Source organism: Lissotriton vulgaris, chromosome 1_1 (genome assembly GCF_964263255.1).
Source record: "Lissotriton vulgaris chromosome 1_1, aLisVul1.2, whole genome shotgun sequence".
In the NCBI taxonomy this organism is placed as follows: Eukaryota; Metazoa; Chordata; class Amphibia; order Caudata; family Salamandridae; genus Lissotriton; species Lissotriton vulgaris.
In genome coordinates, this window is record NC_141685.1 from 1,893,899,116 (window position 1) to 1,893,922,110 (window position 22,995).

The window sequence follows — 22,995 nt, forward strand, 5'->3', positions numbered from 1 at the left end:
TGATTGATTGATTTAACTTGTCCTTCACATCTCATATCAGTCAGAAGGAAGCTCACTTTCTTGATGTAACCTTGGAGATCAGTCAGGACAGATTAGAAACCAAGCTCTATAGGAAGCCTACTGCAGGCAATACTATATTGCATGCGGGTAGCCATCACCCCCCGCACTTAATTCGAAGCATTCCCTACGGGGAAATGCTTAGAATTCGGCGTGTCTGCAGCACAGACTCCCACTGTAAAGCAGCACAGGCTGCCAGTAAACAAAGGTTTCTGGCAAGAGGCTACCAAGAAAATTTGATTGACATAGCCATCAGAAAAGCTAATGCCCTGTCCCGCAGCGATGAATGAATGAATGAATGAAAGTGAATTTATAACAGCGCGATTGCTGCCCTGAGGCGTCCAAGCGCTAAAAGGAACCAGTGAAGGATAAGAGGTTGGGAACCAGAAGAAGAGGGAAGGAAAGCTAAATTAAGTTAGACAGAATTGAATAGGTGTGTTTTTAATTGTTTACGGAAGGAAACGAGATCAGGATTGGATCTCAGGTGAAACGGGAGGGAATTCCAGAACTTGGCAGCGTTAAAGGCGTACGTCCTTCCGCCAGTTCTATGCGCTGATCCACAAGAAAGCACAGAGAACCACAGAGGCCAGTAGTGATCAGCCAGTCAGACTCATTTGGGCCTATAACAGTCAACACGGGGCACTGAGAAAGATCATTAACCAACACTGGAATCTGATTTAATTAGATCCAGTAATTGGAGAACACATGCCAAACAAACCAGCAATCACCTTTAGAAAAGCATACTCATTACAGGATGCATTAGTAAAATCTAGCCCTGAGGTGATTCCACCCAAAAACTGGTTAGCAGCTAGTCGAGGGTTTAGAAAGTGCTCAAGCTGCAAAGCATGTTCCCAAGGGCTCAATAAGACCGAGTTCCTAACAGCATTCTCGACAGTGCCTCGTAAAATCAACAAGCAGTTAACATGTAAATCGGAGTATGTGGTTTATGTGCTGGAGTGCCCGTGTGGCCTGCAATATATTGGTAGTACCAAATTGCAGGTCCACAAAAGGGTACTCCAGCACATCAGGGCCATCAACACAAATTATGCCACATACCTGGTTGCAAGGCATTTCAAGGAGCACCACAACAACAACAGTGGACTCTTCAGATATTATGCCATTGACTCGGTAGGTCCCCTTAGGAGAGGTGGTAATCGAGATGGGATCTTAAGGGCCCTTGAGACCAGGTACATCTTGGAGATGGACAGTAAAAGTCCCAATGGTCTCAACTCTACGGAGGATTTTTACACATGTTTGTAGGGGCGCTCAGACAATAGGGATAAAACACACCGTCTCACCACCCGTCCTATCTCTGGTTGCTATTTTAGATAAAAATGCTTACTGCCAACCAAGCATTGCTGTTGATTAAATATAACTATATATGAAGTAAGACACTATGTTATATAATTCAACTGCAATGTAATAACCTGTTATAGACCCTCAGCAGGTGCGTTAAACTGCATGTATATAACAATATCTGCAATAATTGTTTTTAATCACACTTGTTTCAAACGGCATTTATAAACAACAGTACTAGCAAGTTAATAGGAGCTATGGTAAGCAGGCAGAATTGTTATCCCATTTTGTTCAAATATGTGAGTTTTTCGCTACATATCTGTAAAAAGGTAATTGAACAAGAATATGAGGAAAACATTAGACAAAGCCTATTCTATCCGATTAATTTACTGCTATAGAATTGCATTATGTAATTATTGGTAGCAGTGCACATGATTTCACCTGTATATAGTTGTAGATATATGAAATGCTGTATATGTATTTTAGATTGCTTTAGGATTTCCTGGTCGGGTAATTATGAATTATCGGATATAATTGTATTCATACAGTTATCAAAAAAGCCCATTCTATCCAATTAATTTGCGGTTACAGAATTGTAAATATTTCCATTGGGCATATGGCTTCGTTTGTTAATAGTTGTAAATATATGACATTTGTAAAACATCATAGGAAGATTCAGGATTTCCTTGGTAGAATATTTATGAATTATCGGATAAAAATGTATTTAAACAGTTACTAAGACAATAGGCACAATAATGGTATGTCCTGTCTTACCCATTGCAATCGCAATATGCTTCTTAACAACCACTTGGGACACTCCCACACTAATTTTCCAACCAATCAAACAGTACTGTTGTTAATGCACGAGCACTTTAAATTCACGCAACTCTCTCGGTGCATCATGTGACCAAGGCCTCTGCGAAGGCCGAAACGTTATGCTGGCGTGGTGTACTGAGAAATAAAGAAACTCACCTGCACTCTGGGTCTTCCGTTCTCTTTTTGGTTGATGGCTCTGGATTGAGGGCACGTCGCTAAGAGGTTACAAGTGCGATATATATATCTCAGCGACGTGCCCTCAATCCAGAGCCATCAACCAAAAAGAGAACGGAAGACCCAGAGTGCAGGTGAGTTTCTTTATTTCTCAGTACACCACGCCAGCATAACATTTCGGCCTTCGCAGAGGCCTTGGTCACATGACGCACCGAGAGAGTTGCGTGAATTTAAAGTGCTCGTGCATTAACAACAGTACTGTTTGATTGGTTGGAAAATTAGTGTGGGAGTGTCCCAAGTGGTTGTTAAGAAGCATATTGCGATTGCAATGGGTAAGACAGGACATACCATTATTGTGCCTATTGTCTTAGTAACTGTTTAAATACATGTTATCCGATAATTCATATATATATATATATATATATATATATATATATACAAACATATATATATATATATATATATATAAAAAACATATTTAAACTTTACAGAAACACACAGTCACTGGATGAAGTCATCAGTGATGTCATCAGTGATGTCATTTGAGATGTTATCAGTGATGTCATCAGCAGTGCATTGCAGGGGTGCTCAACTAACTATAACGGCCAAATTTCTGAGGCTTTATACGAGAGAAATGTCCAACTAACTAAAACGTCCCTGAAACCTGTGGTTCTTTCAGTGAATTTCTATGGTTTTTTAAATGCTAATTTCTAACTATAATGTCCCTGAAACATATGTTTTTTCAGTGAATAGATAGATAGATAGATAGATAGATAGATAGATAGATAGATAGATAGATAGATAGATAGATAGATAGATAGATAGATAGATAGATAGATAGATAGTCTTAGTCAGAGCCACAAGACTGCTTCATTAAAGCATGCTTCTTGGAGAGCCACTACTGTCCTTTTTCCATGGACTAGTGAGAGAATATTAATGAGTATGTTACAACATTTATTTGATGATCAAAACTGTACTCTTTTTGATGGACTAACATATCTCATCAGAATGCAAAAATAAATGAGCATTTCGAGAATTAACCTCTAATGCGTGTCATTTTATGCTAATTTAATTTTTTTAAATTATGACTGATTTTTCGTAATCAGACAATGACTAATTACACTCCAGACATGTAAATGTGACCTGTCATTGATGCCAGATAGTAAAAAACAACAACAGCCTCCTGGTATGCTTTTTTCTGGCAGATTTCCACAAGCCATTGAAAGCAGGCTTTACTAATAAACCCATTTACTTTCTGTTTTATCATTTCTTAGGCTAGATGAAACGAGCAGGGCGTTGAAGATACATAACCTTTCCCCAATCATGTATCCTTGTATAGGCGCAGTAACTGAATTGATCTTCTTAAAAGATATGTTAATAAGTCATATATATATGCAAACCGGTTGTCAAGAATGTTTTGCAATTAAAAGGTTTGTTAGCGTCGAGAAATGTACTTTAGGTTTTAAATGAGGTTCATTTGCATTTTTCATAAACAAAGAAATCCAATTGTTCGTATGGTCAAATAACCTTCAGAAAATCATTATTTAAAGGAAATCCGTTGCATTTTATGTACATATTTCCACTCCAAGGGCAATTACTAAAGGAAAAACGCAAATTGGCACTGCTTAGTATGCCCCGTAAATCACTTTCATGGTGTTTTGGTGTAATGCAAGGCACCTTACCTGTACATCTAAAGGATTTTGGTTCTGTTTTGCGCTATTTTTTGCACTTATGTTTGCATTGGTTTATTTGCAAAGTAATTAAAACCTCCACTGAAGGTATCCAACCCATTGTTTCAGGATGTTAACCTATGTATTGCATATTACAATATAATTTAGGAAAAAATTGTCGTTTTATGTTTTAATTCAACATTTAAACGGATCCATGCTAGTACTCATTATACGAACACTTTGCTATGTTAGCAATAAGGTCGTTCAAATAAATAGAAAACCCGAACAGTGCCTAGTATGCCTTTGCTTGCAGGTCAATTTTTAGAAAATAAATATTTGAAATAATGAAGCTTCGAATCAAGGGGCATATTAACAAGGGCCAGCGATAAATATTGCAAAGCGCGCTAAGGACTTGCATATTTATCGCTGGCTGTCTCTGGAATTTATCGCCCGGTTAGCGCGTTATCGACAACACGCATCGCTGAGGCGATAAAAATTCCAGCGATAGTGTGGAAATCGCTGTTTTCCATGGTGGAAAACGGCGATATCCTAAATGATACGGCCTGTGGTCTTAGCCACAGAATCCACCCCCCATGTTAAGTGTGCCTTAGTCAGGAATTTAACAGATGTTAAATTCCTGCATTAAGGCATACTTAACGCAATTTAAATAATCGCTACCCTTCCTTGTTAATATCGCGAAGCTTGCTTTGCAATATTTTCCCTGGCTGGTTTCACAGCCACGTCTACTTTGCATCTCATTAGCGATGCAAAGTTAGGCGTGCTGGAAACGGGCGCTAAGTCAGCAAAACAGGCGATAGCGTGTCTTTGCTGATAAGGCGATAAAATGATCACCGCTTTTCGGCCGAAAACGGCTGCAAATGCGGCGATAATTTCATAGCCCCACCTTGTTAATATGCCCCTAAGTGTGTTCTCTAAACAGCGTACTTAAATTTAGCATACCCACAAAGCAATGAGGGGCATTTGCAAAGATGTATTGCAAAGTGAAGCAGCAAGTACATTTGCTACACTGCGTTGAGCCAATTGCAGAAAGCAGAACTGTGCCAAATCTTCAAAGAAATTGCGCAATGCTGCTGTCTCTCTGCGCTGGCACATGTTGCAGCCTAACTCCAACACAGGCACCCTTGCACCATACTGAAACTGTGTCTGTGCTCTGGTTCTTGAGCAGAAAGGGTTATTTTACTGCACAAATAATGTCCTTTGAGGTTAATTCATCTTTGAATGAGTGCTGCAGAAAGCCCACGTTACGCAAGCCTCATGCAGGTGCATCTATCTACATCTTTTTGTAAATATGGGTTTGCACCAAAACCCATGGATGGATGAACGGAAACGGCCATGCGCAACCATTTAAGCGCCTACCTGATGCAAAGCAAGTCAAGGCAGTACAATGCACTGCATTGCGCTACTTTCAATTGCAAAGTCACACCAAGTGACATTTGCATGGCTTTGTTAATAGCACAAAGGATTTGGTGTCAGGGCTGCATCAAAAAAATTAAGCAGCCCCAAAGCAAAATATTTGTAAAACAGGGTCTGAGTGTTTTACTTGCACCTTTAAACAGCAAGAGGGTGACAAATCTATTTTTTGTAACCAATAAGTGGAAGCAATACTGTGTCTACACAATCATGGCCTTGCATGACATTTCAGTTTCAGATCTGCTAAAAAGGACACAAAGCTTGTCCAACCAGAAATCCATTTCCTTCGGTCCGAAGTTGCCTTTTTTCTTGCACAAGTAAATGGAATGCGTAGCTTGATCGGTATAATCGGAGGTTGTTAGGGGCGTGGCCCGGCAAGCCAAGATAAAATGGTTCTGTTGGGTATAACAACTCATTTGAGCTGGGTAATTAATACATTTCAAACATCTGTAAGCAACACACCAACATTTTTACAAAGATAATAATACACACAGCTCTTAATCAGCAGTGAGTAGTATCTTTACTTAACAATATATAGAATGGCTGCCAGGAGACCAGCTACAAAAACAAAGACTGTACAATGTTCAAATGAGTCTTGAGAGACTTTCAGTGATTAGTGACTGTAGTGCTGTACATACAGTGATAACGTAGGCATGTGAATACAACCAAATGGGAAGGTTTTTTTTTGATGGTCAGGTCCAATTTACAAGCATATAACGCCAAAAAACCAATTTGATTTCCAGTTCAATTTAGCGGATTGTATGGACTGGTGGAGAAAGTAACGTCGACGTTTCGAGCCTGAGGGATGGTGCAGATGATTATGTGCATTCGGGGCGGGTCTTTATCATGACAAGGGGTAAACAAAGAAGAGGGGGGGACAGCCTGTAGGGTGAGAACCAAAAATTGGTCTTGGTGGTGTGTTAAAAATAAAATAAGCCTGGTAAACATGGCCTACTGGTACGAGTGAGCTTACCAGGGGAGAAGGATCCTTGTGAATTGCTCTCCTATTGTGGCATTAATGCGGAGAGGTGTCACCCTACACCTTTGACGCACACCAGTAGGTAGACGTCTAGGAACAACAAAGGTGCGACCGGTATTAGAATTACATACAGGTCAGAAGCGTTACCAAAGGGAATGATGGACGGAGCTTTTGAGCAAATCAAACACTCACCCCCAGTCAACTGATCTGGGTTTAATCCATCACCATTCTTTAGCTCACTCCACCACCCCAGTTCAGACATGCAAATCAGTCTGACCCTGTGCCTCATGGGAACAGTCCAGCCCGAACTGCCAAGCCATGTCTTCCCTGGACCGGAAACAAGCATCCTGGGACCGGTTTCTGGCTAATCAGCCATCATCAGCCAGGCTAGCTTGTATCCAGTGGCAAAGTAAGCAAGGAACCCACGTCTGGGCATACCCTGCCAACTTTGGGCGAACAAAGCGATACCAATGGGGATGATGGACAGAGCTTTTGAACAAATCAAACACTCACTCCCAGTCAAGTAATCTGGGTTTGATCCATCACCATTCTTTAGCTCACTCCACCACCACAGTTCAGACATGGCCATATGCAAATCAGTCTGAACCTGTGCCTCATGGGAACAGTCCAGCCAGATCTGCCAAGCCATGTCTTCATTGGACTGGAAACAAGCATCCTGGGTCCGGTTTCTGGCTAATCACCCATCATCAGCCAGTCCAGCTTGAATCCAGTTGCAAAGTGAGCAGGGTACCCACATCTGGGCATACCCTGCCAACTTAGGGCAAAGAAAGCGATACCAAAGGGGATGATGGACGGCGCTCCCTGCCAACTTAGGGCAAACAAAGCGATACCAAAGGGGATGATGGACGGAGCTTTTGAGCAAATCAAACACTTACCCCCAGTCAACTGATCTGGGTTTAATCCATCACCATTCTTTAGCTCACTCTACCACCCCAGTTCAGACATGCCCATAGGCAAATCAGTCTGACTCTGTGCCTCATGGGAACAGTCCAGCACGAACTGCCAAGCCATATCTTCCCTGGACTAGAAACAAGCATCCTGGGACCGGTTTCTGGCTAATCAGCCATCATCAGCCAGGACAGCTTGAATCCAGTGGCAAAGTGAGCAAGGAACCCACGTCTGGGCATACCCTGCCAACTTAGGGCGAACGAAGCGATACCAAAGGGGATGATGGACAGAGCTTTTGAGCAAATCAAACACTCACCCCAAGTCAACTGATCTGGGTTTAATCCGGTCCGGAGAAGACATGGCTTTGCAGTTCGGGTTGGACTGTTCCCATGAGGCACAGGGTCAAGACAGATTTGAATATGGCCATGTCTGAACTGAGGTGGTGTGGTGAGCAAAATAACGATAGATTAAACCCAGATCTGTGACTGGGGGTTCAAGTTCAAGTTTAGTTTATTATGATATCGGAACTCTTTACGAGGTCCACATGAAAAGACATAAAATATACATACAGAGAAAGCATTAAACGTAAAATTTCAAGCATGTATATAGCATCAAAATACACAACAATCTAAAAAAAATTACCAACTTAATACAGATCCAAAAAACATTTGAAAAATGTGTACAGTTTAAAACAAAACATTTCATTTGGTGGGTTAATCATAGCCGCACTGAAAGCAGTGGCAGACAAAATGTGCAGTTGAAGGCAGATTGGTCTTAACCATCTTCGCCTGAGAGACATCAGGGCTGGACAAACGAAAATGACATGAGACAAATCTTGCTCGTACATCTGACAGAAATCACAGACCGCTGAATGGCCATACCATCTGGAATAAAGAGATTTCAACGGGAACAAATCCTGTCTTACCAAAAACAATAGGCGTCTAACGCCATGAGGAATGTTCCATTGAGTATATGGTTGAGCTTTCCTCAATAAGCAGGAATCAATAACAGGAGTGCAGCCTTTTTTCAACATCCGGAAATCTCTATCCAGTCTGAACCCTAGTTCCCACGTGGAGGACTTCAAAAGGGTTTTTAACTGATAAGATGATATGGAAAATAAAACATCTTTATCCAGTTGTAATTGACCCACAGCATATCTGAAATTTTTTACGATCAATGAATAGTCATTAAAGTTTCCCAACAACTCATTTTTTATAAGATGTCTTAAGGTATTGGGCTCACTCCTTGCAAGGCTAACAACCCAGCGTACGATTCCAGCAAGACCTTGGACCCAGCTACTACGTAAGCCGAGTTCCTGTCTTAGGGCAGCAGTTGAATTAGCTGTGCTGACGGATAATAAACTACGTAAAATTTTTCCTTACGAGGAATTTAAAAAGCTCCAATTTTTTAGGTCAATTAACTCTATTCCGTAGAGTAGGGAGGCGGGAACTTTTGCTCTAAATACATCCAGTAGTATAGAAAAATGCCTTCTACCTGTAGCCTTATACAAGGATACCAAACTCTTTCCCTGAGAAATGGCTTTCCGGGAATTGTTGGCCATATGAGCTTTCTCACTTAAATTACTCATAACAATTTTACCAAGGAAGGCATAAGATTTCACGGTTTCCAATTTTTGACCCCCTACTGCCCATGGAAAGTTAGAAAATGTAGGTTTCTTCCTTCCAGCCATGCACATCACTTTGCTTTTTGCAGTATTTATCAACAAATAATGGTTTCCAGCATATTCATATAGAGCTTGCAGGCAATTATTCAGGCTCTTAGGAGTAAGATCGAGAATCAAAATATCATCAGCATACATGAGGCATACAATCGGAACGCCCCCCAAAGTCGGGGCAATACCTGAACATGCTGAGAGAGCCAGAGGTAAATCGACTGTATAGAGCGAAAAAAGTAAAGGAGCCAATAGGCAGCCTTGCTTTAACCCGTTGGATGTGGGTATTATTCTAGATAAACCTCTTTCACCGCCAAGCAGCACTCTGCACCAGGTGTCTGAATAAAGGGCACGGATTAATTTAATAAGGAAGGGGGGCATCCCTAAATCAAATAGCTTTCTCCACAGCAATGTTCTGTCCACTTTATCAAATGCTGTGGAGAAGTCGATAAATGCACCATAGACATGCCCTCCACGGACTTTCACATATTTTTCCGTAATAACCTGAAGTGCAGTCAAGTTATCTAACGTTCCATGCTTTTGCCTGAAACCAGTTTGTTCAAAAGGCAAAATTTTGAACTCAGTTACCCAATCGTTGATTAAGGTGAGAATACATTTTGCAAAAACCTTGCCGATGGCGTCGAGCAAAGCAATTTGATGATAATTTTGAGGAAGGTCTCTTGCCCCTTTTTTATATAAAGGAACAAGGATACTCCCTTTCCAGGATGGAGGGACTATTCCGCCAGCAAAGCAAGATTTAAACACAGGAAAAAGAATTTTGCTCCATAACTCACTCTGTTGTTTTAGCACAGAGATGGGAACCTCGTCGGGACCCATCGCACCGGAGGAGCGCATACTCTTAATAGCAAATTCAATTTCCTTTTCAGATGGGGAAACGTGCACACAAGAGTCAGCATAAGTTACATCCTCATTTAGTTGTAGATTATTATTACTGTACAAATTCTCAATATACTGAACCCAGATCTGCTCATCGATGGCAATTGGCGTAGGACTGACTCTAGTACCGCAGCCTTTGCCGATTAATGACCAAAATGTCTTGGCTTGGCCGTTATATGAAGCTTCCCTGAGTTGAATCCATACGGAATCCTCCTTATTTCTTTTTAAACGGGCCTTAAGCCTAGATCTCCTTCTTTTTAGAAGTGCTAATTTCTGGTGGGCTTCCTGACTAAATGATAAATATTGCCCCCTTATTACTTTATTTATTTCTATGTTTAATAACCAAAGCGATTGGGGGACTACTAAGGATTTTTTAACGAAGGAGCTCTTTTTGGCTATTGAAATCACTAATTCTAAAACATCTGCAAATCCTGACAGTTCTCTCCCATCCCAGTGGAATAAATTCTCCACAGTAGAGATTAAAAGCGACAACAAGCACTCAAAAGAACAGTGATTCCAAAAACATTTCCCCGAACTGGCGCCAAAATTCACCATATCCGTGTCGATGTTCCAGGAATCCGCCATAGGTGGGCTGAGGGAAACTGTAAGCATCAACGCATTATGGTCACTGAGATTAGTATCTATAACCAAAAGATCTTTCAAAAAAGAAAAAAAAGAACAATCTGCAATTACATAATCAATAATAGAATTTCCATTTTTTGAATTGTGAGTAAAAGCAGCCGGGATGTCAGAAGGGAGTCTCCCGTTTACTATTAGACAATCCACTGTATACAGACCTTCCAGAACTAATTTACCTCTTTTATTGGATTTGATATTAGATGGAAACAGGGCCTGAGGTATAATAAGAGATTCTTCCCTAAGTTTATTTCTAAACAAGTCAAGCCCACAATTAGATATGTTACAGTTCAGGTCCCCGAGTACTAATATATAAGAGGAGGGGGTAGTGTCCATAATTTTAGTTATGAAGGAGAAAAGTACTTTTAAACCATCATTGAAACAGCAGTTTGGGGGAATATAAGTATTTATCAAAACAAGCAATCTATTGGGGCAATCCTTGAATAAGTTTTTTAAAGTTATTGCCTGGAACAATTTATCCGGATCAAGATAATGAGAATAGTTCCAATTAATTCTATTAGATAATAAACAAGCTATTCCACCCTTCGCATGACCTCTCCTAGAATGGGTTGCACTACCTTCTAAGACAAAGTACTCTTTTTCTAGTATTAATTTACCTTCCACCCACGTTTCCTGTAGACAAATTATGTCCGCTTCTAGGGAACGTAGGAAACATAGTTTTTCCTTATGATCTTTAAAACCCGCAGTATTCCATGAAATAAACTTCAAATCTCTGTTAAAAATTTGAATGCGGTTTAGGGCAGGAAGAAGATTTACTAGAGAGAACTCCCGGTAACCAACTCCATTTTGAATTATCATCCTTCAAAGTTTGTTTAAGAAGAGGGGGATTTTTATAAAGAACTTGCCTTTCATTTTTAGACACACATATTTTTAAGTCCTCAGATCTAACTGAAGACCAATCTGAAGGCTTCAAATTAATATTAGAGGTAGATGACAAATTGGAGGGTAAACTTTCACATCGTTTTTCTACGAAATATGGAGTAACATCAATCCCTCTGATTTGTAGTTCCTCAGCCCACTGTAAAATATGATTTAGCACCACTTTAGACTGAAATTTCACCCTTGCTGTTCTCCCTACTGTAGTGTTAAGAAGAAGTACCACATCCAGGTCCGAAGTTTGAATTAATTTTAAGCCTTCAATCTCTTGAAAACAAATGAGCAAGGCTGATCTATTTAGAATTAGATCAGTATCAAATAAAGGAGAAAAATCTAGAAAAAAAGTATCTACATTTGTTTTTTCCCTAGTAGACACCAAGGGAATAGGTGCAATTGTGGATGAGTCTTGAAAAGGTCTTGCCAAAGGATTAAGAGTGGGAGGGAGAGGATTAGCAGAGAATGATAAAACATTAGGGTGAGAGTGGTTAGAGGAACTTATAAGACCAGACCCTATGGTCACTAAATCTACTTTAGGAGAAACAATCATATCTTCCTGAGTAGCAAAGGACTGCTCAGTCCGGGCGGAATTTTCTAGTATCGGTTCCAAATTTTTTTCAAACAGGAGTTTCCTCTGTCTCTTTTTAGAAAATCTTCGGATGGGTGTTCTCTTTTTTATTCTATTCTTTTTTTATTTTGACGAGACTATCTTCTCAACATTACCTGGAGAAGCTATAAGGGCCTCATCCTCTTTTTTTGTCTGTAGCGAGAATATAGGGAAAAGAGAGGGCGTTTCCAAATTTTGAATGACAGGGGAAACAGGTAACACGTCTATCTCATCATTGTGAGTAACTATACAATTAGCTCCAGCTGAAACCACCTTGATAACCTTAGGGTCAGCTGATATGACTACTGGTTTATTTATTTTCTGACCTTCAGGATATGACAGCGTTTGAACTGGGTGTAATGTTACTTTTCCATTCGGGGATCTCTTATTAGGGATCTCCAAGGAATTAACGGGCATTGAAAGGCATTCAAGAACTGACCCGCTCTTATTATGTAAGAGTACTCTTAGGATTTGAGTTACAGTGTCAAGGATGCAATCCCAGCCTCCAACAAATTTTTCCAGTAAACTCAGAATAGAAGATAATAAAGATTCCAAAGAAGACAAGGAATTGGAGATTAGCTTATCGTTAGTATTTGGAGGGCTCACAGGCATATTGTTCAGATTGGGGCCAGAACAAGAAGTAAAATTTAACTGAGCTAGAGAAAAATCTAATTTGTTTGAGGGGGTACTACTAAGAGGACAGGGACTCGAAATTGTAATAGCTTCAGCAGTGTTAGAATTAACCCTGACATTATCCTGAGGAAGTCTCAACAAACCTTTATGAGCTATCAAGTCAATATCTGGTAGTGTAAAATCACCCTCTGGAATAGCAGATTTAGTAGGCAAAACTGAAGAAATAATAGGATTCTCTATGGATTTAGGTGCTACCAAATGAGAAGATTGTGGGAGGATGGCATTGTCGGATTTTCTAACATTACACCCCAAGGCCTCATGAGGAAGCTCCATTTTCCGTTGCGACTCAGTGGACACCGAAGGGAAACCCCCCACTGTTTCGGGAGAGGGAGATGCAAACTGAAGCTGGACAGGAACCGTGCCCAGGATAGAGTTATCCTTGTTAGTGATGTTAACTAGCTCAGGAACATTATCCTCTAAAGCTTCCGTGAGGGGATGGGTCTCTGAAGCCTTGTCCTTCCCTTTCTCCCATAAATTAAAGAGCTGACATTGGCCTTTCAATTGCATTGAGGAAGTGATTTTATTACGTAAAGGGTTCGATTTAGTTTTAGAACCAGATCTCCCCACTAAGACGCGACCAGAATGGAGTTTTTTTGCCGTCATGTGTAAGCTAGGGAAGATACTATAGGATTTACAAAGAGAAATGACACAATAATAGCCTATCAGGACATATACGCCGTATGAGAAAATAAAAGGAAGTAAACAATATTAATTATAACAAAATTCAAAGGGACGGGGCCCAGCCCAGCCTACTTCGGCCTCTGACGGCCACAGACGGTCCCGCCCTTGTCCCGAGCTTCTCCCGGCACACTCCCGCGCGCTCCCGCGCTGCGGGGGTACAATCATTATTATATGCCTGAGAGGAAGGGGGCGTGGCTAACAGGGAGAGTGTCACCAGGTGGTTGCAGTAAGGTGAATAGCAGGGAATCTTGGGAAATGGAGTCCTGCTACAGGCGCGCTCGCAGCCCTGTCCTTGAGATTCCCTCAGTTCTGCTCCAACACCCACAAACAGCACGGCACCGCGCAGCGGTTTAAAGTGCTGAGAGCGGCGAGATAGTTCAGGAGGCGCAGACCGGGTCCAACAGCGTCAGAGTGTCACATCCAGCAAAACAGCAGCCAGGAAAAGCAATCCAAGAAAGGTCGGTGTCCAAAAGCTTTTAATGAGGAGAAGGGGGCGGGGCCAACAGGGAGAGCGTCACCAGGTGGTTGCAGTAAGGTGAATAGCAGGGACTCTTGGGAAATGGAGTCCTGCTACAGGCGCGCTCACAGCCCTGTCCTTGAGATTCCCTCAGTTCTGCTCCAACACCCACAAACAGCACGGCACCGTGCAGCGGGACCCTCGAAGCGGGTCCGGCAAGGAGCAGCGGTTTAAAGTGCTGAGAGCGGCGAGATAGTTCAGGAGACGCAGACCGGGTCCAACAGCGACAGAGTGTCACATCCAGCAAAACAGCAGCCAGGAAAAGCAAGCAAGCAAAGGGGGTTAATGTTTTGCCATTGTGCAACATTCCGTCCATCAATTGTTATTTTTGTAATTAAGTATTGCATCATGGGCGGAAACGTACCTAAAAGCTTCTAAACTTCACCAACCGGTTGAAGTTTGTGGGTGGCAGCCAAGGCGATCCTGTATCTGTTCAGGGTTAAAAAGAGGCTCAATATGTGTCCAGTCGCCAAGCATGTCATACTATTATGGTAAACCCAGGTAGAAACCGGAAGGCCTGTGGCAGTGTATACCATGCGTGCTGAGCGAGCATAGTTGATGACGAAACAACGGCCAGCGTGCAAAACAGAGGACGATTACTTACTAAAAAATGCAATGTGCCCGGATTACAGTATCTAAATGTAAGGAGGAAAGGGGTTACATTAAATAAAAGCTCTCACAGAAAACGGGTGCATGATCGACTTGTGCGTGCATTACACATTATTCACTAAACAACGGCCAGCGTGCAGAACAGAGTATCTAAGTGTGTGGAGCCAGGGGGTTACATTAAATTAAGAGCTCTCTCAGAAACCAGGCGCATAATAGACTCTTGAGTGCATTCTATATTACTCACTAAACAACGGCCAGGGTACGGAGTAAAAGACGATTGCTGACAAAATATACTGTAATACGGGCACATTGCATTTTTGACTAAGTAATCGTCCTCTGTTTCGCCCGCTGGCGGTTGTTTAGTCATCAACTATGCTCCCTCAGCACGCACGGTATACACTTTCACAGGCCTTCCGGTTTCTACCTCGGTTTGATATGCCATGTCGAATGCATGGTACCCTTCAGCCACCATATAACCACGTATTACCCAGCCCCCAGTGCGCACTGATTTTAGATAACACTGCACTTGGGTTATGATTACCATAATAGTATGACATGCTTGGCAACTGGACACATATTGAGAATTTTAACCCTGAACAGATCCAGGATCGCCTTGGTGGCCACCCACAAACTTCAACCGGCTGGTGAAGTTTAGAAGCTTTTAGGTACGTTCCCGCCCATGATGCAATACTTAATTAAGCACATCGCTTCTGACCTGTTTGTAATTCTTATACCGTTCCAAACTTTGTTGTTCCCAGACGTCGAACTACCGGTGTGTGTCACAGGTGTCGACTGACACCTCTCCGCATTATTGCCACAATAGGAGACCAATTCACAAGAATCCTCCTCCCCTGGTAAGCTCACTCGTAACAGTAGGCCATGTTTACCAGCTTTATTTTATTTTTAACACACCACTTAGGCCAATTTTTGGTTCTCACCCTCCATGCTGTCCCCCTCCCTTCTTTGTTTACCCCTTGTCCTGATGAAGAACCGCCCCGGATGCACATAATCATCTGCACCATCCCTCAGGGTCAAAACGTTGAAATTACTTTCTCCACCAGTCCATACAATCCTCTAAATTGAACTGAAAATCAAATTGGTTTTTGGCGTGATATGCTTGTAAATTGGACCTGACCATCAAAAAATCCCTTCCCATTTGGTTGTATTCACATGTCTACGTTATCACTTTATGTACAGCACTACACTCACTAATCACTGAAAGTCACTCAAGACTCACTTGAACATTGTACAGTCTTTGTTTTTGTTTTTGTAGCTGGTCACCTGACAGCCATTCTATATATTGTAAAGTAAAGATACGACTCACTGCTGATTAAGAGCTGTGTGTATTATTATCTTTGTAAAAATGTTGGTGTGTTGCTTACAAATGTTTGAAGTGTATTGATTACCCTGCTCAAATTATTTGTTGTACCCAACAGAACCATTTTTTCTTGTGGTATAATTTACCCAGGTACTGAGGGGCACAGGGTGACTCCATTAATTCTAATGGCAAGCCAAGATGGCGGGATGAATGCTCCGAAACTCCCAAGCACAGGCCTCTTTATACTCATCCAACTGGCCACTACTACAAGCATCTGCCTCCCCCACCGAGTGTTAAAGATGGGGGAGCACGGTAGAACCTGCTTTGCCACATTTTATTTTACAGAGTGGCCAGCGGCAAAATCGGCGGTTTAGCACAGCTGAATCACAGACCGAAAAGGAGGCCCTACATCGCCACCTGCACTTACCACCTAGCACCACTGGATGCCCACTGAGTGAAGCGGTGCCCTGAGGACATCCTTAATGCCCCTGTCAGTTGGCCTGTGGGGAAGGTGAGGGGAGTGGTAGGGGCATTGTGTGGGATGCGGGGTGAGAGTGGCAGGTTGCCCCCATGAGCCTGCTACCTGTACAACTGTCATCCCTTTCCCTCTTCTCCCCACCTGGAAGATTGCGGCCATCCCCCTCCGTTCTGTTGCCCATGGAGGGGTAGGGCGAGGAGCAGAGGAGAGAGGCACTCTGCAATGGCACATGTAAGCTAACTGTGCTACAACCTAGGATCTGTGCCACGGAGGTGGAGACCCAAGACAGCCCAGAGGCCCGCAGTGACTGTGATCTGATGTGGGATGAGCCTGGGGGGAGGGGACGTGGACCTCACCATGCCTGCTTATGAGGGGCTGTCCCCTGGCTTGCGGCTGCCAGATGACCTCCCTCTCTTCCCTCTTTGCACCCCAGTCTTTTCCAGCCTCTACTTTGTTGATATGGTGTTGGTTTGACGGGACGGAGCAACTAGACCTGCATGCATCGTCAGCAGCAGGCTGGACTACGGCAACGCACTCTACGCAGGCATCCCGGCCAAAACACCTGCGACGACTACAACGCATCCAGAACGCCTCAGCCCGACTGATCCTCAACGTCCCCGCCGCAGCCGCATCACCTCCCACCTAAGAGACCTGCACTGGCTCCCCGTCAACAAGAGGATCACCTTCAAACTCCTCACCCACGCACACAAAGCACTCCACAACACAGGACCAGCCTACCTGACAGACTCCACATCTACACCCCCGCCCGGTAAATCTGCTCCACCAGCCTCGCCCTTGCCACCGTACCACGCATCCAATGAACGACCTCCGGCGGCATCCTTCTCCTTCCTCGCCGCCAAGACCTGGAACACCCTCCCCACCCACCTGCGGCAGACCCAAGACCTCCTCACCTTCAGAAGGCTCCTCAAGACCTGGCTCTTTGAGCAGTAGCAGCACCACCCCCCCCCCCCCTCAGCGCCTTAAGACCCTCACGGGTAAGTAGCATGCTTTAAAAGTTCACTGATTGATTGATTTATTGATTCATTATATTGCAGAGGTTCATGTGGGTTCCTGGCCCCCAAGAGACTATCACAACAACCCTGCATTTTACCATGGCACTGCACTGGTAGTGACATGGATTCACCTCTACTTTTGTCTACCCCCCGTCTGCCCTGCGACCTGTTGTGGATTAAGAGAGGTGACCCCTATCAGACCCACTGCAACAGCCACAACTAAAAGCCTTCTGACTTGTAGAAACTCCCTACCTAGGCCAGCAGGGAACATCTCTGCCTGGCATCCAGGAATGCTACTGCACTCCTCCCGGGTTCTTTTTTCTGCTTCCATCGACCTACGAGGCGCTGAGATACTCTACGATGGGGCACCTCCGATCTACTGCACCCTTCGAAATCCTGCACTCTGGAGACCGCATGCCAGCTGCGGCGGGCACTGATCTTCCCAGCAGTGAGCTGACGATGCACCCGCCTGCTGAGGACAAGCTTGATATACTGCTGGCCGCATTTGAAAGGTCTTGCATTTCTATGAAAAACAAGATTATCTCACTGGTAGTGGATTTCACCCTCCTTCATGACAACCACAAGAAACTGGCAGTCGAAGTGACAGATGTTGCACGCAAAGTGGCTGATTTTCAACCCATATCTGATACCACTCACAGGAGCTTGTAAGCACTACAAGACCGTGATTAGCAACTAGAAGCTTAAGCAGACGACATGGAGGGCTGCTTTTGTAGAATCAATCTGTGCATTGTGGGTCTTCCTGAAACTGCAGATGGGTGAGATACAGTGGCCTACATGGAAGACAGGATCCTATCTTTCATGCCATCTGATGCCTTATTGCTTTTATCTCCATTGAGAGGCCACACAGGGCACCTGCTTGTCGGCCTCCACCAGGATCCCTCCCATGTTTTGTGGTCCTCAAGCTCCAGCATTTCAAAGACAAGGATGCCACCCTCCAAGCAGCCCCGGCCACAGGAAGCCAGACTCACGCTTGCCAACACGGCACCGGCAATAGAACAAATGCGTCATTAGCACACATTTGTTCAGCACGCAAGTCATAACAACGACTTGCATTTAGGTAGGCACATTGGTGAAATGGGGTTGGATTTAAAGTCCAACAAATTTCCCTTCTGTTGCCCAGACTGGAGTTGGAAAATTAAATTAAACTATTCCAACATTTAGCCCCCACCTAAGGCAAGTCGTTAAAATGACTTGCATGCTGAACAAATGCGTCCTAAAGACGCGTTCTTTCAAAAGACGGCGTTCTGAATGCATGCATCCTAAACGCATGCTTTAGAAAAACAACAGTGGTCCCAAGCTCAAGAGAAAAATGGCACAAAATAAATATAGACACAATGGCACTATATTCAGCAGTGACTTGTCCAGCCGGACAGAGGTCCAATTTTTACTTTTAGAGAAGAATATTATAATTGAATACCTTCAACATTTTCCACAGAGGAGGGCACAAGCCTGTACCCAGACATATACAATTTGACATAAAGAAGAAAAGGTTAAAAAGTGGACCAGAGTGATTAGGCAAAAGCTGTTATTTCCTGTAAATGCTTCAATAACAGGAATTCCAATAAACACCATTACTCGCCAACCTAGGCAATTAATACAGTACACAGTATATGGTGTTTTGTACAGCCGAAGGCGTTTCGATCCCTTTTAAGGAGTCACAGGGATCATCATCCCGACAAAAATGTTGCCAAATTTTAACAAGCCATGAAAGCCTAAGGGGAAAATAAAGAGGGAAAATCAGGAAAGGAGGTACAGTAAAATATAGTTGCGCGTCTCTAAAATGAGGCGCTCTATGTTAACGTGGCTAACCATGCAATATGCAGTGAAAGGATCTGTGATAGTGGATTGCTGTGGTGTTGTTGCTCGTATCTAGCAACACGTGCAAGACAGTGAGCAGCGGCGATAAGGAGGGGAAACTCCATGTGACTGGCCGGTCTATGAGACGTGATCCGTGCATGCCTACAACATCCTGACAAGATTAAGGTCCAAGTGGTGAACCTCCCTGATAGAACGACACAATCGTGTGTCAACCTCTAAGTACAATGATGACCCTAGGCATTGTGAAGACTGGCTTGGTGACTAATTAGTGCACATGCGCAAAGATACGTAAGAGAGAGAAGATCAACAATTAAGATAGAAGTGGCTAGCACTCAGATCTAGTTAACGTTTGCATGCCGCAAGCACAGTGAGGTTGTGCTTGGTGAGCGGTCGAGAGCAATGAAGAGACGCTTGGTTTACCGGGTGCTGGCCGCAGGGATTCGGGGTCAGCTGGTATCTATAACGGACAGAGCCACTTGGTTAATTGCCGCTCGGTCTAATCGGAGGGAGTGAAGTGAAGTAACGAAATAAGTTGCATGCGCAAGCTTACCCAGGGGAGAACTCAAAGGGTGTAGAGTTCCGAGGGATTGGATGGGCGGGGCACAATTTCCTGAGGGAAAATTGTAAGAGGATTAACTATACAGTAGGGGAGGTATTCACAAGGAATCAAGGGGTCAATAAGGGAAAAACTTACCCGCAGAACGGCAGGTAATGTAACAGGGTGCGCCAGCCGGTCGCTCAGTCGCACTGGGAGAAGCCTGCAATTAGATTAACGGGGGTTAGAGGCTGGTCCCTGCTGGGAAACGTATGGTTTCCGAGTCTCGGCAGTTAGCAGAGGAGTTCTTACCTCAGGATTAAACTAAACGCATGCGGCAAACTATCATATATTCAGCCACAGGCCTCTTATGGTGGTCAGTAGCAGCATGATGCTGTTCCCGGACTACATGCTGGCGGTGCATAACCAAAGGGCCACATTTCAACATGTCAGGCATAATCTGCAAGAGCTCCATCTCCGGCACTCTTTGCTATTTCTTGCCCACTTTCCTGGGGTTCTTGATGGGAAATCTTTCTTCTTCACTGACTGACTGCTAGTTTAGATGCAACATCCTCGCTGCCGGCCTTGAGCATGGACCACCGTGCCGTTCAAGCACCGCAAGTGCACAGCCGCTGTGAGGCTTCCAGGCAAAGACAATCCCCTTGGCCCCTTGACCTGGAACAGGTGATCTGTGAGAGAAAATGAGCTCTGAAGGCTGCAGCGTCCATCCATGCTGCTGACCGGACCACGGATCTGACGCCAGTCTCCAGTGTTCCTTCAGGAGAGACAGTGGTTTCTTCACTGTCCTGCTCGATCACACCGCCAGCAGTTAGACCGTAGACGGTTGATGTTATCCTTTGACCCCCCCACTGTGCGTTCACCCTGTCACTCATCTCTTCCCTGCTAAAAATGTTCTTCTTTCTTTCCTTTATCCCGCCTGCGCCTCTGGGACTTACGCCTCCTCTGCCCCTCTGGAGAGCTTCCTCTCCTGTGTTAGTCAATGGCTTGGCTCTCTATGTGGCACTTAGCTCCTACATGCCCGCCTCTGTATACTAGGTGCCCTACTTGGAAGGCTACCATCTCCCTCATTCCCCTTCACTCTCTTGCTATGTGACCCGCGCTGCATAATGAGAGGCGCTGCTTGCTCCATCCTTGTCTCTGGTTGGCTTGCCTAAGCGCTGCTGGACACCTTAATGATTGCTACCCTCACATGTGGTCCTGCCTGGAGGCTTTCCATACTTTCTCCCTGGCTGGAATTCCTGCACCGCACTGTGTACATGGTGTATTGTTATGCTAAGTTTGGCAGGGCATCGTTTTCACCCTGCCCATAGTAATTTTGTCACTGTTCTATTGTTCTAGACTGTACACTGGCCCTCATGCACCAACATTCACACACTCCCTACCTAGACTCTGCTGCTCTCACAGCGTCCCGCCTCAGCCTGTCACCTCAACCTGACACCTTCTGCGCCTGACCTTAATATGATCACATAAAAAATCAGGGGGATTGCACACCCCCTCCGGTGCTACTCGATATACTCTTATCTGCGCCGCCGTGGCACCAACATAGCATTTTTAAAGGAGATGCACATTACCCAGAGTCCACGTGCCACCTCTGGCACTACAGAGGCCAGGTTTTCAAAACTGATTATTCCTCTCACACCATTGAAGCCCAAGGAGGGTATACTGGAGAGACGCCATTTGCTGCTCAGAACAATATATGCTCAGAACATGGAGCAACCAATTTTCCTTGATCAGGGGGTCCTAGCGCCTTGGGGAGGCATTCCCTGGTTAATAGGCAAGGACTTCAACAGTGTACTGGACACTATACTTGACAGGTCCTACCCCCTGCTCCCTTAGTCCCCCACGAATTGCAATACCAAACACCTGGGTGCTTGGTTACATCACTGGGTGCTTGTGGACATATGGTGTCAACGCCATGCGAGGGAAAGAGTGTACTTCTATTTCTCCTATTCCCATGCTCTCCATGTACACCTTGACCGCATAGTCTGCTCGACAGAGTTGGCCACACACGGGATACACACTGACTGCTGGGGAGGACGCACTCAGATCACAATCCTCGGAATGTGCAGGTCTGCAGGGACAATACACTCTCACCTATACTGACATGGCACCTCTGCCAAGGCACTAAAGGATGCAGCACTGAGTGCCTCTTGTTTAGAGTGCTTTATAGCGAATACCGGCACTACATCATCAGGCATGGTAGAATGGGATGCGTTTAATGTCACTATTAGGGGGCACTCTATGAGTGCAGTCACTGGCATGCGAAAGCAGCTGGACTGGTATGTTGCGGACCGAGACCTTCTCTGCCTCAAGACGCTAGCTGTCTGCTCAGCCAGGGCAGATGCCAACTCACCAAGGTGAAGCGAGAGCACACAATCCTGCTGGAGCAACTGCATTGTCTTAAGTGCGCTGAAAACTCTGCTCAAACCTATAGTGGGGCAGACAAATCAGGTGCTCTGCTGGCCTGGTTAATTAAACAGGACAACCCACAGCACCCTATTCTGACCATCGGTGTGCCTCTAGCCACGGATCTGCATACGGAGTGTGAGATACATGCAGCTGTTACTCAATATTATGAGCGTCTTTACACGCCTGCGACAGGGATCACTGTCTCTGCTGTTGAGGCTTTCTTATCGAGCGTGAACCTACTGTGGGTCCCACCTTATTTGACAATGGAACTCAACATGGCTATCACCACTTTTGAGGTTTGTGAGGCCATCCAATCACTGGAGCCGGGAACATTTCTGGTGATTGAGGAGTTCTATATAGCATGCGCCCCATCTTCAAACCCTTTATGATGAAGCACTTTCGTGCACCTGCATACCGCAGTCACTCAGGGAAGCACTGATTGTTTCCGTTCCTAAGTCATAACGCAACTCTACCAATCTTGGCTGCTATCAACCCTTGGTGATGCTCATTGTGGACAATGTATTCCTGATAAAATCCTGGCTGATCGTCTGGCATCAATGATTCCGCAGTTGATCCAAAAATACCAAAATGCCTTTGTGCCAGGCTGAAGCACATTTATGAATCTCCTCTGCCTCTTCCGGGTTCTGGAGCAGACACTCTGCTACTTGCTCCAATCTGGCTGCTTGGTATTGGATTTGTAGAAAGTGTTCAACTCCCTGGAATGGAGTTGCCTTTTGGCTGTACTGTCTACATTTGGCCTGGGCTCCCTCATGTTTGGACTAATCAAACTCATATATACTGCACCACTGGTGGTATCTCTCAACCTATCCGAAGAAATCGTGGC